Source organism: Bos indicus x Bos taurus, chromosome 1, assembly GCF_003369695.1.
Source record: "Bos indicus x Bos taurus breed Angus x Brahman F1 hybrid chromosome 1, Bos_hybrid_MaternalHap_v2.0, whole genome shotgun sequence".
Taxonomy (NCBI): Eukaryota; Metazoa; Chordata; class Mammalia; order Artiodactyla; family Bovidae; genus Bos; species Bos indicus x Bos taurus.
In genome coordinates, this window is record NC_040076.1 from 112,967,365 (window position 1) to 112,982,010 (window position 14,646).

Sequence of the window (14,646 nt, forward strand, 5' to 3'; positions counted from 1 at the left end):
TTAAAAGACAAAGCTTTTTAGAAAGTGTTATTTAAACTCGGTTTCGCTACAGATTTTAAATTGGAAGAAAAATGGTGAGAGGGGAAAGCTCTATAAGCCATACACGTTTAGGCTCATTACCAAGTACTCCCACCAAGCAGTACTAATAGAATTTCAAAAATGCTTTCCTGAGTTGAAATCTGCCACCTAGCAACCACTGTGAAATGCTTCCTGCGCTGGCCCAAGACAACTCAAAGTGCCCAGCTTTAAAATTGGTGAGGTGTTTCTTTAAAATTGATGGGGTGTTTTGCTGTGCATGGGCCACAGTCATTGAAGGGAGGATTTAAACTTTGTTTTTAGGGCAAAGATATGCAGATTAGAAGGACTGTTTAATTTAACTGCTCAGCTGAGTTTTGGAACAGAGTTGGCCGATTAAATGCAGATTAAAGATGGCAGTAGACCGATTATAGTAAAGATTATTTGTAGTTTATCTGAAATTCAAATTTGACTGTGCATGCTGTATTTTTATTTGTTCAATCTGGCCACTCAGTTCTGAAGAAAATTTTGTAGTACAGAGCAGGGGAATATTTATAGAATATACATCACTTATGGGCTTCCTCTGTAGCTCGGCAGTAAAGAATCTGCCTGCAATGCAGGAGCCGCAGGAGACACAGGTTCGATCCCTAGATTGGAAGATCCCCTGGAGGAGGGCATGGCAACCCTCTCCAGTATTCTTGTCCGGAGAATTCCATGGACAGAAGAGTCTGGTGGGCTACAGTCCATGGGGTCGCAGAGTCGGACATGACTGAAGCAACTTGGCACGCACGCATGCACACAGATACGCATACATCATATATATTAACTTGATCCCCAAAGCTAAAGATGTTATGGATCTAAAATGCCTTTACAAGAGCACTGGCAATTGGATAGGAGGGAGCATGAAGCATAGGAGGCCACAAGTAGGGTGGGAGCTAACAGAAGGGGACAAGCAATCAATCCAGTGTTGCTCCTGTGAAAGCTAAATGAGAGGAGGACAGGCGAAGGAAGGGGTTAACTGTGTGAGAGCAGGGATGCCCCAGAGTGTAATGGTGCCAGGTGAGGAGAGGGGGCTGCCTAGACTTCTGGGAGGAAGAGGAAGTGGGGTGATGTCAGCATTCATTTCATTTTTAAGGGGTGGAAGGAGGAGAAAGCCCACCATGTAAATGTGCCTTCTGAAGCTTGGACGAAGATGGAGTAGTGCAAGAGGTCACTGCCACCTCCAGGCAGCACCCAAACAATCCTCAGGCTGCTTGCAGATGCAGAGCCAGCCTGGGGCTGAGAGGCTTTGTCAAGGCCCTACCCTTCCCGCTTCACCTGGCCCAACTCTGAGCCTGGGAGAGGCTGTCACTTTGTCTTCAATCCAGATCACAGCCCCTCATCCCCACCTGAGAAATCTGCAGCTCATTAACTCAGCAGCACAAAATACTTTAGACAGAATGCATATATAATTCCTATGTGTTTGCACATGATTGAACATCTCCTAAAGGACACATAAGAAACTGCTAAATGGGGTGTGGAGAAAAGGATTTCCTTCTACACTGTTGGTGGGAATGTAATTGGTGCAGCCACTATGAAGAACAGGATGGGGGTTCCATAAAAAAAAATAAATAAAACATAGAGTTGCCATATGATCCAGCAATCCCACTTCTGGGCATATATCTGGAGAAAACTCTAATTTGAAAAGATTCCTGCACCCCAATGTTCATTGCAGCACTAATTACAATATAATTACAATAGATAACACATGGAAGCAATATAAATATTCATCAATGGAGGAATGGATAAAGACGATATGGTATGTATACAGTACAATTGGGATTCCCTGGTGGCTCAGAGGGTGAAGCATCTGCCTGCAATACTGTTGTTGTTTAATTGCTAAGTCGTGTTCGACCCTTTTCTGACCCTATGGACTGTAGCGCCCCAGGCTCTTCTGTCCATGGAATTTCCTAGGGAAGAATATTGAATGGGTTGCCATTTCCTTCTCCAGGAGATCTTCCTGACCCAGGGATTAAATCCATGTCTCCTGCATTGCAGGAGGATTCTCTACTGCTGAGCCACCAGGGAGCCCCACTGGAATATTACTCAGCCATAAAAGAATGAAATAATGCCATTTGCAGCAATGTGGATGAACCTAGAGATGATCATACAAAGAGAAGTCCAACAGACAAAGACAAATATATGATACCACTTATATATGGAATCTGAAAAAGTGATACAAATGAACTTATTAACAAAACAGAAACAGACTCACAGACATAGAAAACAAACTTCTGGCTACCAAAGGGAAAAGGGGGTAGGGATAAGTCAGAAGTTTGGGATTAACATATTTACACTACTATATATAAAAAAGATAAATGACAAGATCCTATGTGTGGTACAGGGGGAAATATTCAATATCTTGTAATAAGCTATAATGGAAAAAAATCTGACAAAGAATATACGTGTATACATGTGTGTGCTTGTGTGGTAAGTCGCTTCAATCATGTCGGACTCTGTGTGACCCTAAGGATTGCAGCACACCAGGATCCTCTGTCCAAGGGATTCTCCAGGCAAGAATATTGGAGTGGGTTTCCATGCCCTCCTCCAGGGGACCCTCCTGATACATGTGTATATATTTATATGCATATGTGTGTGTGTGTAAACTGAATAATTTCTCTGTACACCAGAAATTAACACAACATTGTAAATCAACTATACTTCAATTTAAGAATTATTTTTTTAAAAAAGAAACTGCTAACTGTGGCTACCGGGGTGGGGAGGACTGGAGTAAGGCAGTGGTTGCAGGGGGGGCGTGGGTTCCGAAATGGAGGTATATTTGCTCACATACTTTACATACCCACTGATTTATTTTCCTACGTGTGTTTATTACTCACTCATAATAAAAATTCAAATTTAATGACTATAATAAATTCAGTCCAGAATCTGATTCATGTTTCAACTTGAATCTTTGATTTAAGATGACTCATGGCAATAAGGTGTTTTAAAATAAATATCTCTATACACAGTGTCTGTTAAAGAGCTGACATTTCGGCACACTTTCTGGAAAACTTGCTGTTGAAATCAATGACAAAAATCAACCCTTGGCAGAAAGTTTTGCTTATTGTTTTACACGTTCACTCTGAATTATGTGCCATGTTGTTTTATATATAGGTATGTAAAAGCTCAAAATGAAAATCTGATGGAGATTAAATCTGAGGCTTTTTTTTTTTAAAGTAAAAGCAATATTAAATCCCACCTTGTAAGTTCTGCTAGGTCAGGTGTCAGCTTCTGTTCAGTAATGGAGCCCTAGGACCTAGAGCAGCTTATTGGCACATATTAAATGCTCAATAAATAATTGTTGAATGAAGCAATATATGATTCATATAAAAATTCAAATATTACATAAAAAGATTGTCTAGAATGTACAATACCCTCTAATCTCTTTCCTCTTTATAATCTGCTATTCTAGTCTTGTAAAATAAAAGAACAAATCATTTACTTCTTAAAGAGTGAAAGTTTCATCCTAAGTATGCTTTTAAAAGATAGTTAATTGAATGATGCCATAAAGAATGAAAAGACAAGCAACAGAATGCAAGAAAATGTAATAGATATAACTGGCAAAGGACCAGCACCGAAAGTATGCAAGAACTCCAATCAATTAGAGAAACTGGCAAAATACTTGAATACACATTTCATGTTAAGAGTAGCCCCTAACTGCCAAAATCAAACGAAAAGCACTCTTTTATTTAGTCAGGAGAGAAATGAAAATTAAAACTACATAGTCGGGTTTCCCTGGTGGGCCAGTGGTAAAGAATCCACCTGCCAATGCAGGGGACACAGGTTCAATCCCTGGCCTGGGAAGACCCCACATGCCAAGGAGCAACTAAGCCTGTGTGCCACAACTACTGAGCCGGTGCCCTAGAGCCCATGCTCTGCAACAAGAGAAAACCACTGAAATAAGAAGCCCTCCCATCGCAATGAAGAGTAGCCCGTGGTCACCACAACTAGAGAAAGCCCCTACACAACCAAAAATAAATAAACAAAAAGCACATAAATCTAAATTTTAAAAAACCTACACAGTCAATAGATGGACAAAATTGCTTAAGTCTTACAATAGGAAATATTGGTGAGGATCCTGAGCAACAGGAATGCTCATATATAGTCTTGAGTGAGGAAACTGGTTAACCCAGTGTAGAAAACTACATGACATTATCTTCCAAAGCTGAAGATTCAGCAATTCCATCCCTAGTGTGCAAGAGAAATTCATTAACATAGCAAAGTTGAAATAGGCCAAAATTGAAAAATACCCAATTACCTCCCAACAGAAGAATGGATCTAAAAATGTGGTATCATCTCACCATGAAATTCTATATGGCAATGACAAGGAACAAAAAGCATCTTCAGGCAACAATATGGATGAATCTCACTGCTTACAGTCATCACAGAGCTCTGCTATGATTTCCCTAAGGGGATCAGCAGCTCATTTCAGAGGGCAGACCATTCTAGCAATTCAGAAATGCCCCAGTGCTGGAATAGTTCCTTGGAGACAGCAAGCTCTACCTGAGGGCTGAGGGGTTATGGAGGCTCTCTGCTGGGAGGAGAGGCGCACACAATTTCACTAAAGGGATGTGTGGGTGGAGGGTAGACTGTGAAGCCAGGGACACATTCTGACAGTGGCATGAAGTCCCTGACACAGAGATGAGAGGATAAGTCTGGGCTAAGGTTGTCAGAACCTCTACTGGGGGGTCTCTGCCCTGGGGCTCCCAGGACTGCTGTGGGTCAATAAACATGGGCTGTAGAAACCCTCACATTCAGGGATCCACAGAGGCAGAGGCTTTGGTGCTCGATCCTTGTCTATAGCCTGGAGTCATTACTTCTGTTCTGACTGCTGCTGCCTCTACAGCTGAGGGTCTTTGGTTCAGTTGTTCTTGAAGGGCATGTGAACTTGTGCTCAACTCAGGTTTTGTTTCAGACACGCCTCCCTTTCTTTGTAAAATGGCCACCTTGTCTTCCCCAAGTGTTTCTGTTAACTCCTATTGCTGTCTTCTGCTGCAGTGGTGTGTTCCTGGCCCTGCTTTGCTTTGGGAACAACTGTGTGGTCATGTACCTCTCTCTTACCTGTGACACTGGCTCTTTCCTCTAGACCACAGGTGTCTGAGGTGCTCTCTTCCTTCACTACTGCCATTTATGCCTGTTGTCATCAGTCTGTTCTGAATAACTGCCACGAGTTTGTTCTACAAAGAGAAAGAACTGTGAATTTTAGGGGGTTTCTGTGAGGGGTGGAGACGGAGTTTGTACTTGTGAAAAGAGGAGTAAAATCTGAGCTCCACTATTCTCTAGGTTAGTCTCTGAGCCAGTCTAAATCTCTCAATTTTATTTCCTTATCTTTCACTTCAGTTCAGTCAGTCATGTCTGACTCTTTGCAACCCCATGGACTGTGGCACTCCAGGATTCCCTGTCCATCACCAACTCCCAGAGTGTGCTCAAACTCATGTCCATCGAGTCAGTGATGCCATCCAACCATCTCATCCTCTGTCATCCCCTTCTCCTCCCGCCTTCAATCTTTCCCAGCATCAGGGGCTTTTCCAATGAGTCAGTTCTTCACAATACTTCCTGGCCAAAGTATTGGAGTTTCAGCTTCAGCATCAGTCCTTCCAATGAATATTCAGGACTGATTTCCTTCCTTATCTTTAAGTGGGGCTAATAATACCTGCCATGACAATCATCCTGATGTAATGTGAATTTGGAATTAGAAAACTACTTGTGTAAGAAGGTTCCCTTACACTGTTGGTGGGAATGCAGACCAGTACAGCTACTATGGAGAAGAGTGTTCTTAAAAAACTGGAAAAAGAACTGCCATATGACCCAGCAATCTCACTGCTGGGCATGCATACCGAGGAAACCAGAATTGAAAGAGACACATGTGCCCCAATGTTCATTGCAGCACTGTTTACAATAAGCTAGGACATGGAAGCAACCTAGATGTCTATTGGCAGGTGAATGAATAAGAAAGTTGTGGACAATACACACAATGGAATATTACTCAGCTATTAAAAACGCATTTGAGTCCGTTCTAATGAGGTAGATGAAACTGGAGCCTATTATACAGAGTGAAGTAAGTCAGAAAGAAAAATACCAGTACAGTATATTAACATATATATATGGAATTTAGAAAGTTGGTAATGACAACCCTATATGCAAGACAGCAAAAGAGACACAGATATAAAGAACAGACTTTTAGACTCTGTGGGAGAAGGCAAGGGTGGGGTGATTTGAGAGAATAACATTGAAACATGTTTATTATGATATGTGAAATAGATTATCAGTCCAAGTTTCATGCATGAAACAGGGCACTCAAAGCTGGTGCACTGGGACAACCCAGAGGGATGGGATGGGGAGGGAGGTCGGAGGGGGTTTTGGGACAGGAGGACACATGTACACCCGTGGCTGATTCATGTTGATGTATGGCAAAACCCACCACAATATTGTAAAGTAATTAGCCTGCAATTAAAATAAATTAATTTTTAAAAAATAAAAATACTTGTCGAAAACACTCTGTAAACTCTATGCAAAACAAAGGTGAATATTTTACTACTGACTCACTGCAATGTGGGAGACTTGGGTTAGATCTCTGGGTTGGGAAGATCCCATGAAGAAGGGAAAGGTTATCCACTGCAGTATTCGACCTGGAGAATTCCATGGACTATATAGTCCATGGGGTTACAAAGAGTCAGACACAACTGAATGACTTTCACTTCACAGGGGTAGAATTCTTAAAGGCAAGTCCCATAGGAATCGCCTTGAGAAGTATTTTCAAAGGACTCAAGGTCAGCTTGCCTAGACAACCATGGTCTTCTGGTGTCCAGGAGATTTTCACTTTGTAGTCTGAGTCAGTGCCCATGAATCTGTATTTCATAAAGCATTCATATGAGTTTAATGAACGTGATCCTTTGACCTCACGTTGAGAAAACACTGGTTCCACTTTAGGTAATATTACCTTTGCCTTCAGCTTTTAGCTTCTAAAACATCTGGGAATGCAACATCCAGGCATCGTGGAATGTGAAGTTAAGTGGGCCTTAGGAAGCATCACTAAGAACAAAGCTACTGGAGATGATGGAATTCCAGTTAAGCTATTTCAAATCCTAAAAAATGTGTTATGAAAGTGCTGTACTCAATATGCTAGCAAATTTGAAAAACTCAGCAGTGGCCACAGGACTGGAAAAGGTCAGTTTTCATTCCAGTCCCAAAGAAAGGCAATGCCAAAAAATGTTCAAACTACTGCACAATTGCACTCATCTCACATGCTAGCAAAGTAATGCTCAAAATTCTCCAAGCCAGGCTTCAACAGTACGTGAACCATGAACTTCCAGATGTTCAAGTTGGATCTAGAAAAGGCAGAGGAACCAGAGATTAAATTAACAACATCCACTGATCATCAAAAAAGCAAGAGGGTTCCAAAAAAACATCTACTTCTGCTTTATTGACTATGTCAAAGCCTTTGACTGTGTGGATCACAACAAACTGTGGAAAATTCTGAAAGAGATGGGAATACCAGACCATTTTATGTGCCTCCTGAGAAATCTGTATGCAGGTCAAGAAGCAACAGTTAGAACTGGACATGGAACAACAGACTGGTTCCAAATAGGGAAAGGAGTACGTCAAGGCTGTATATTGTCACCCTGCCTTTTTAACTTCTATGTAGAGTACATCATGAGAAATGCTGAGCTGGATGAAGCACAAGCTGGAATCAAGATTACCAGGAGAAATATCTATAACCTCAGATATGCAGATGACACCACCCTTATGGCAGAGAGCGAGAGCCTCTTGGTGAAAGTGAAAGAGGAGAAGTGAAAAAGTTGGCTTAAAACTCAACATTCAGAAAACTAAGATCATGGCATCTGGTCCCATCTCTTCAAGGCCAATAGATGGAAACAATGGAAACAACGAGAGACTTTATATTTTGTGGCTCCAAAATCACTGCAGATGGTGATTTCAGCCATGAAATTAAGATGCTTGGTCCTTGGAAGAAAAGCTATGACCAACCTAGACAGCATATTCAAAAGCAGAGACATTACTTTGCCAATAAAGGTCTGTCTAGTCAAAGCTATGATTTTTCCAGTAGTCATATATGGATGTGAGAGTTGGACCATAGAGAAAGCTGAGTGCTGAGGAATTGATGCTTTTGAACTATGGTGTTGGAGAAGACTCTTGAGAGTCCCTTGGACTGAAAGGAGATCCAACCAGTCAATCCTAAAGTAAATCAGTCCTGGTAATTCATTGGAAGGACTGATGCTGAAGCTGAAACTCCAATACTTTGGTCACTTGATGCGAAGAACTTACTCATTGGAAAAGACCCTGATGCTGGGAAAGATTGAAGGCAGGAGGAGAAGGGGATGACAGAGGATGAGATGGTTGGATGGCATCACTGACTCAATGGACATGAGTTTGAGCACACTCTGGGAGTTGGTGATGTACAGGGAAGCCTGGCGTGCTGCAGTCCATGGGGTCGTAAAGAGTCGGCCATGACTGAGTGACTGAACTGAACTGAACTGAATATTACCTATTTCATATACAGACATTATTTGTTGAAAGAAATGTGCTCATTGCTTTACTCATCCAAATAAAATATTTCAGTATTTTCTTTTATGTCATAATTAAAAAGGTCTATCCCATTCTATGATTGTTTTAAAAATTACCCATGGTTTCTTCTGGGCAGTTATGGCCAGAGGGTATTTTGGCACTAGCCATAGGGACGTCAACAAATACGGTCTTTCCCTTCTTTCCACTTAAGGTCTATAAATCATTGAATCAGTTGCTTTATTTATAATAACTCTTAATTTTACTATCTCATCGGATGTTACTGTCTGAACTTTACTATGAAACCTAGAGAAGTCTTCAAATGAATAGAATTCTCCTTCTTCCCCTATCCTCTGAGACAGCTTAAATAGCACAAGACCTGTGTGTGTTTTAGAAGCTGGAAAAGTTAATAATGAAACAGCTTGAACCAGACTTTTGGGTGGGCAGTTTTTTATACTCCTTGCAGAATTACTCAGCTACTTAGATTTTACACCTTTTCTTGAGTCAGTCTTTGTTTCTGTATTTTCCTAAATTCATTTTTTTCTTAACCATCTTAAGTGCCTCTAAGATCAGTTTTATTTTATGTACCATTATTAATATTCTGCATTTTTTGCATTATTATTTAACACTGCCATACAAGTTTATCTGTTTATATACGGCATTGTTTTCCAAATGATTCTCAAGTTTATTTAATCAATCCTACTGACCTAATCTTTCCAAATGTATTAATTTCTGTTATCTTTAATCATGTTTTTATTTTTCTTTGTTTTGTTCTTTTTCTAATTTCTTGAACAGTTTGTTCACACATTATATCGATCTGTATCCAATTAGGAGAGGAAAAGCATATAATAATTTACACAGGAAAGGTTTAGTATGAAGAATTATTAACCACAACGAACGATTAAAGTGATTACAGATTGTTTCAGTTCAGTTCAGTTCAGTTGCTCAGTTGTGTCCGACTCTTTGCGACCCCATGAATCGCAGCACGCCAGGCCTCCCTGTCCATCACCAACTCCCGGAGTTCGCTCAGATTCACATCCATCGAGTCAGTGATGCCATCCAGCCATCTCATCCTCTGTCATCCTCTTCTCCTCTTGCCCCCAATCCCTCCCAGCATCAGAGTCTTTTCCAATGAGTCAACTCTTCACATGAGGTGGCCAAAGTACTGGAGTTTCAGCTTCAGCATCATTCCTTCCAAAGAAATCCCAGGGCTGATCTCCTTCAGAATGGACTGGTTGGGTCTCCTTGCAGTCCAAGGGACTCTCAAGAGTCTTCTCCAACACCACAGTTCAAAAGCATCAATTCTTTGTCTCTCAGCCTTCTTCACAGTCCAACTCTCACATCCATACATGACTACTGGAAAAACCATAGCCTTGACTAGATGGACCTTTGTTGACAAAGTAATGTCTCTGCTTTTGAATATGCTATCTAGGTTGGACATAACTTTCCTTCCAAGGAGTAAGCGTCTTTTAATTTCATGGCTGCAGTCACCATCTGTAGTGATTTTGGAGTCCCACAAAATAAAGTCTGACACTGTTTCCACTGTTTCCCCATCTATTTCCCATGAAGTGATGGGACTGGATGCTATGATCTTCATTTTCTGAATGTTGAGCTTTAAGCCAACTTTTTCACTCTCCACTTTCACTTTCATCAAGAGGCTTTTTAGTTCCTCTTCACTTTCTGCCATAAGGGTGGTGTCATCTGCATATATGAGGTTACTGATATTTCTCCCAGAAATCTTGATTCCAGCTTGTGTTTCTTCCAGTCCAGCGTTTCTCATGATGTACTATGCATAGAAGTTAAATAAGCAGGGTGACAATATACAGCCTTGACGAACTCCTTTTCCTATTTGGAACCAGTCTGTTGTTCCATGTCCAGTTCTAACTGTTGCTTCCTGACCTGCATACAAATTTCTCAAGAGGCAGATCAGGTGGTCTGGTATTCCCATCTCTTTCAGAATTTCCCACAGTTGATCGTGATCCACACAGTCAAAGACTTTGGCATAGTCAATAAAGCAGAAATAGATGTTTATCTGGAACTCTCTTGCTTTTTCTATGCTCCAGCGGATGTTGGCAATTTGATCTCTGGCTCCTCTGCCTTTTCTAAAACCAGCTTGAACATCAGGAAGTTCACGGTTCACATATTGCTGAAGCCTGGCTTGGAGAATTTTGAGCGTTACTTTACTAGTGTGTGAGATGAGTGCAATTGTGTGGTAGTTTGAGCATTCTTTGGCATTGCCTTTCTTTGGGATTGGAAACCTATTAAACTGATTTCATGACTATGCATGTTTGAAAAACATGACTGTAAACTTTCTCTTTTTTTCCTTTATTTCAGATACTTCTGAGTTCAATCTGTTTTTTTTTTTTCCTTAGAGAAATAACTTGGTTTTTTTTTCCACTTGGGTGCTCTTAGAAATGTTTTTCCTTTATCTTTGAAAGTAATTTGAGTTTACAGATATTTTATATGTACTTTCAGTTTGAAGAATGACATGTTTTCTGGGTACAGGGATATTTTCTCCTATGTATTTTATTAAATCAAAAAGTTTATTATCATTTTTCATAGCTTAATGTCTTTATCTTTTGCTCTAAAATCTGGGAGAATTTCTTGAATAACCTTCTAAATAACTGATTATGTTTTCTGTAATATTTAATGGGTTTTTCATTACTGAAATCATATTTTAAAATTGAATTTGCTTTCAAATATGTATAAGCTTTTTTATGCCATTTGATTATCCCCATACATACTTGCATAACATGTATTTCATAAAGGACTTTTATCTATAATATATAAATTACTCATATGTAAAGCTACTCAGTAAAAACATGAGCAAATAATGTGAACATACACTTAACTAGAAAAGATGTACAAATGGCAAATATGCACATAAAAAAATGTTCTACACCATTGGTCATTAGGAAAATGTAAATTAAAACCATAATGAGATACTGCACACCTACTGGAATGGCTGAAATTTAAAAGACTGATAATATCAAGGGTAGACAAGTTGCAAGTAACTCAAAACCACATAACTTGCTGATGGAAATCAGTTTGGCAGTTTCTTATAAAGTTAAATACACAATTTACCATGTGACCTAGCAATATTGTTCCTAAGAATATAACCAAGAGGAACAAAAATATATTCCTTCAAAGATTTGTATGTTTATAACGCCTTTATTCATAGTAGCTCTAAAGTGGAAACAACCAAAATTTCCATCAACCAGTGAATGAATAAACAAATTATAGTGCATTCACACAATGAAATAGAACAAACTACTTATACATGCAACATGAATTAATCTCAAAATCATTATATTAAGTGAAAAAAGCCAAACACAAAAGGCTATATTCTGTGGAAAAGGCAAATCTATAGTGACAGAAAAAAGATCAGTGTTTCTTAGGGGTCTCAGTGTGAGGGCAGGGGTTTGACTACAAAGGAGCTGGAAGAAATTCTGTGGAGTGATAGAAATGTTTAATATGTTGATTGTGGTACTGTATACATTTGTTAAAATCCAAACTTTAACAAATTTTACATTTGTTAAAATTCATGGAGACTTTTCACTTTAAAAAGGTGAATTGTAGTCTATGTAAATTATATCTCAATAAATTTGACTTTAAAACCAGATGAAGGGGAGAGCAACCAAGATGTAGAAGTAAGTAGAAAGATGCTGAACTCACCTCCTTTCATGAGCACACCAAAATAACTATCTGCAGAACAACTACTGATGAAAAAATAGTGGAACCTACTAGAAAAGATCTTTGACAACTAAATATGTAAAGAAGGAACCACAGCGAGATGGGTAGGAGGAACAGACTCATAGTATAATCAAATCCCATACCACTAGGTAGGTGACTCACAAACTAGAAAATAATTATATTTCAGAGGTTACCCCACAGGAGTGAGAATTCTGAGCCCTATGTCAGGCTCCCCAGCCCAGGAGTCCAGCACCTAGAAGATGAGCCCCTATAGTATTTGTCTTTGAAGGCCAGTGGGGCTTAACTGCAGAAGCCTCCTCTCCACATCCCCCTAAAAGGGTTTAACTCTTAAATGGTACATACAAAATCTCACATGCACCAGGACCCAGGGAAAAAGCAGTAATTTGATTGGAGCTGGGACCAGACCTACCTGCTGGTCTTAGATAGTCTCCTGAAGAGGCAGAGGGTGGCCGCAGCTCACCCTGGGGGTGTAGACTCAGGCATTATCCAAACTCCTAGGGATATATCTGGAAAAGATGAAAACTCTAATTTGAAAATATGCATGCACCCTAATGTTAGTAGAAGTACCAATTATAGTAGCCAAGATATAGAAGCAAACTAAATATCCAAAGACAGATGAATGGATAAAGATGCGTATGTGTGTATAGTGTGTACACACACACACACACAAACAATCAAGGAATATTCAGTTTGGTTCAGTTCAGTTCAGTTGGGAATATTACACAGTCATAAAAAGAAATGAAGTAAAGTCATTTGCAGCAACATAGATGGATCCAGAGATCATCATACTAAGTGAAGTAAGTCAGAGAAAAATAAATGCTATCATATGATAGCACTTATTTATGGAATCTAAAAAAATGATACAAATGAACTTCCTTATAAAATAGAAATAGACTTCAGTTCAGTTGCTCATCGTGTCCAACTCTTTGCAACCCCATGAATCGCAGCCTGCCAGGCCTCTCTGTCCATCACCAACTCCCAGAGTCCACCCAAACCCATGTCCATCGAGTCGGTGATGCCATCCAAACATCTCATCCTCTGTTGTCCCCTTCTCCTCCTGCCCTCAATCTTTCCCAGCATCAGGGTATTTTCAAATGAGTCAGCTCTTTGCATCAGGTGGCCAAAGTATTGGAGTTTCAGCTTCAACATCAGTCCTTCCGATGAACACCCAGGACTTATCTCCTTTAAGATGGACTGGTTGGATCTCCTTGCAGTCCAAGGGACTCTCAAGAGTCTTCTCCAACACCACAGTTCAAAAGCACCAATTCTTCGGCGCTCAGCTTTCTTTACAGTCCAACTCTCACAGCCATAGATCACCACTGGAAAAACCATAGCCTTGACTAGATGAACCTTAGTTGGCAAAGTAATTTCTCTGCTTTTGAATATGCTATCTAGGTTGGTCATAACTTTCCTTCCAAGGAATAAGCGTCTTCTAATTTCATGGCTGAAATCACCATCTGCAGTGATTTTGGAGCCCAGAAAAATAAAGTCAGTCACTCTTGCCACTGTTTCCCCATCTATTTGCCATGAAGTGATGGGACCGGATGCCATGATCTTCGTCTTCTGAATGTTGATCTTTAAGCCAACTTTTTCACTCTCCACTTTCACTTTCATCAAGAGGCTTTTGAGTTCCTCTTCACTTTCTGCCATAAGGGTGGTGTCATCTGCATATATGAGGTTACTGATATTTCTCCCAGAAATCTTGATTCCAGCTTGTGTTTCTTCCAGTCCAGCGTTTGTCATGATGTACTCTGCATAGAAGTTAAATAAGCAGGGTGACAATATACAGCCTTGACGGACTCCTTTTCCTATTTGGAACCAGTCTGTTGTTCCATGTCCAGTTCTAACTGTTGCTTCCTGACCTGCATACAAATTTCTCAAGAGGCAGATCAGGTGGTCTGGTATTCCCATCTCTTTCAGAATTTCCCATAGTTTATTGTGATGCATACAGTCAAAGGCTTTGGCATAGTCAATAAAGCAGAAATAGATGCTTTTCTGGAACTCTCTTGCTTTTTCGATGATCCAGCAGATGTTGGCAATTTGATCTCTGGTTCCTCTGCCTTTTCTAAAACCAGCTTGAACATCAGGAAGTTCACGGTTCACATACTGCTGAAGCCTGGCTTGGAGAATTTTGAGCATTAGGTCCTTTTATTTTCTTTTTTTTTCCACCCTTTTTATATATAGCACTGTGTATCTATTAATCCCCAAATTCTAACTTATCCCTCCCCACTTTTGGTAACTGTTAAGCTTGATTTCTGTGTCTGTTCAAGAAAATTAGAGATACCAAGGGGACATTTCATGCAAAGATAGGCTCAATAAAGGACAGAAATGGTATGGACCTAACAGAAACAGAAGATA

General features: G+C 40.0%; 1 protein-coding gene across 2 annotated transcripts in view; it reads right to left on the minus strand.

Annotated features, from left to right (window-relative positions):
* Window positions 1–12,775, minus strand: part of ARHGEF26 (Rho guanine nucleotide exchange factor 26) — a 162,628-nt gene extending 149,853 nt beyond the window's left edge. The window contains exons 1-2 of one of the 2 annotated variants that reach the window (XM_027543198.1): window positions 12,698–12,775; window positions 5,116–5,231 (exon numbers count right to left, since the gene is read on the minus strand). The gene's annotated coding sequence lies outside the window, so the exon portion shown is untranslated. The remainder of the gene's footprint in view (window positions 1–5,115; window positions 5,232–12,697) is intronic. The other variant, XM_027543192.1, reaches the window with a different exon arrangement.
* Between the last annotated feature and the right edge of the window lie 1,871 nt (window positions 12,776–14,646).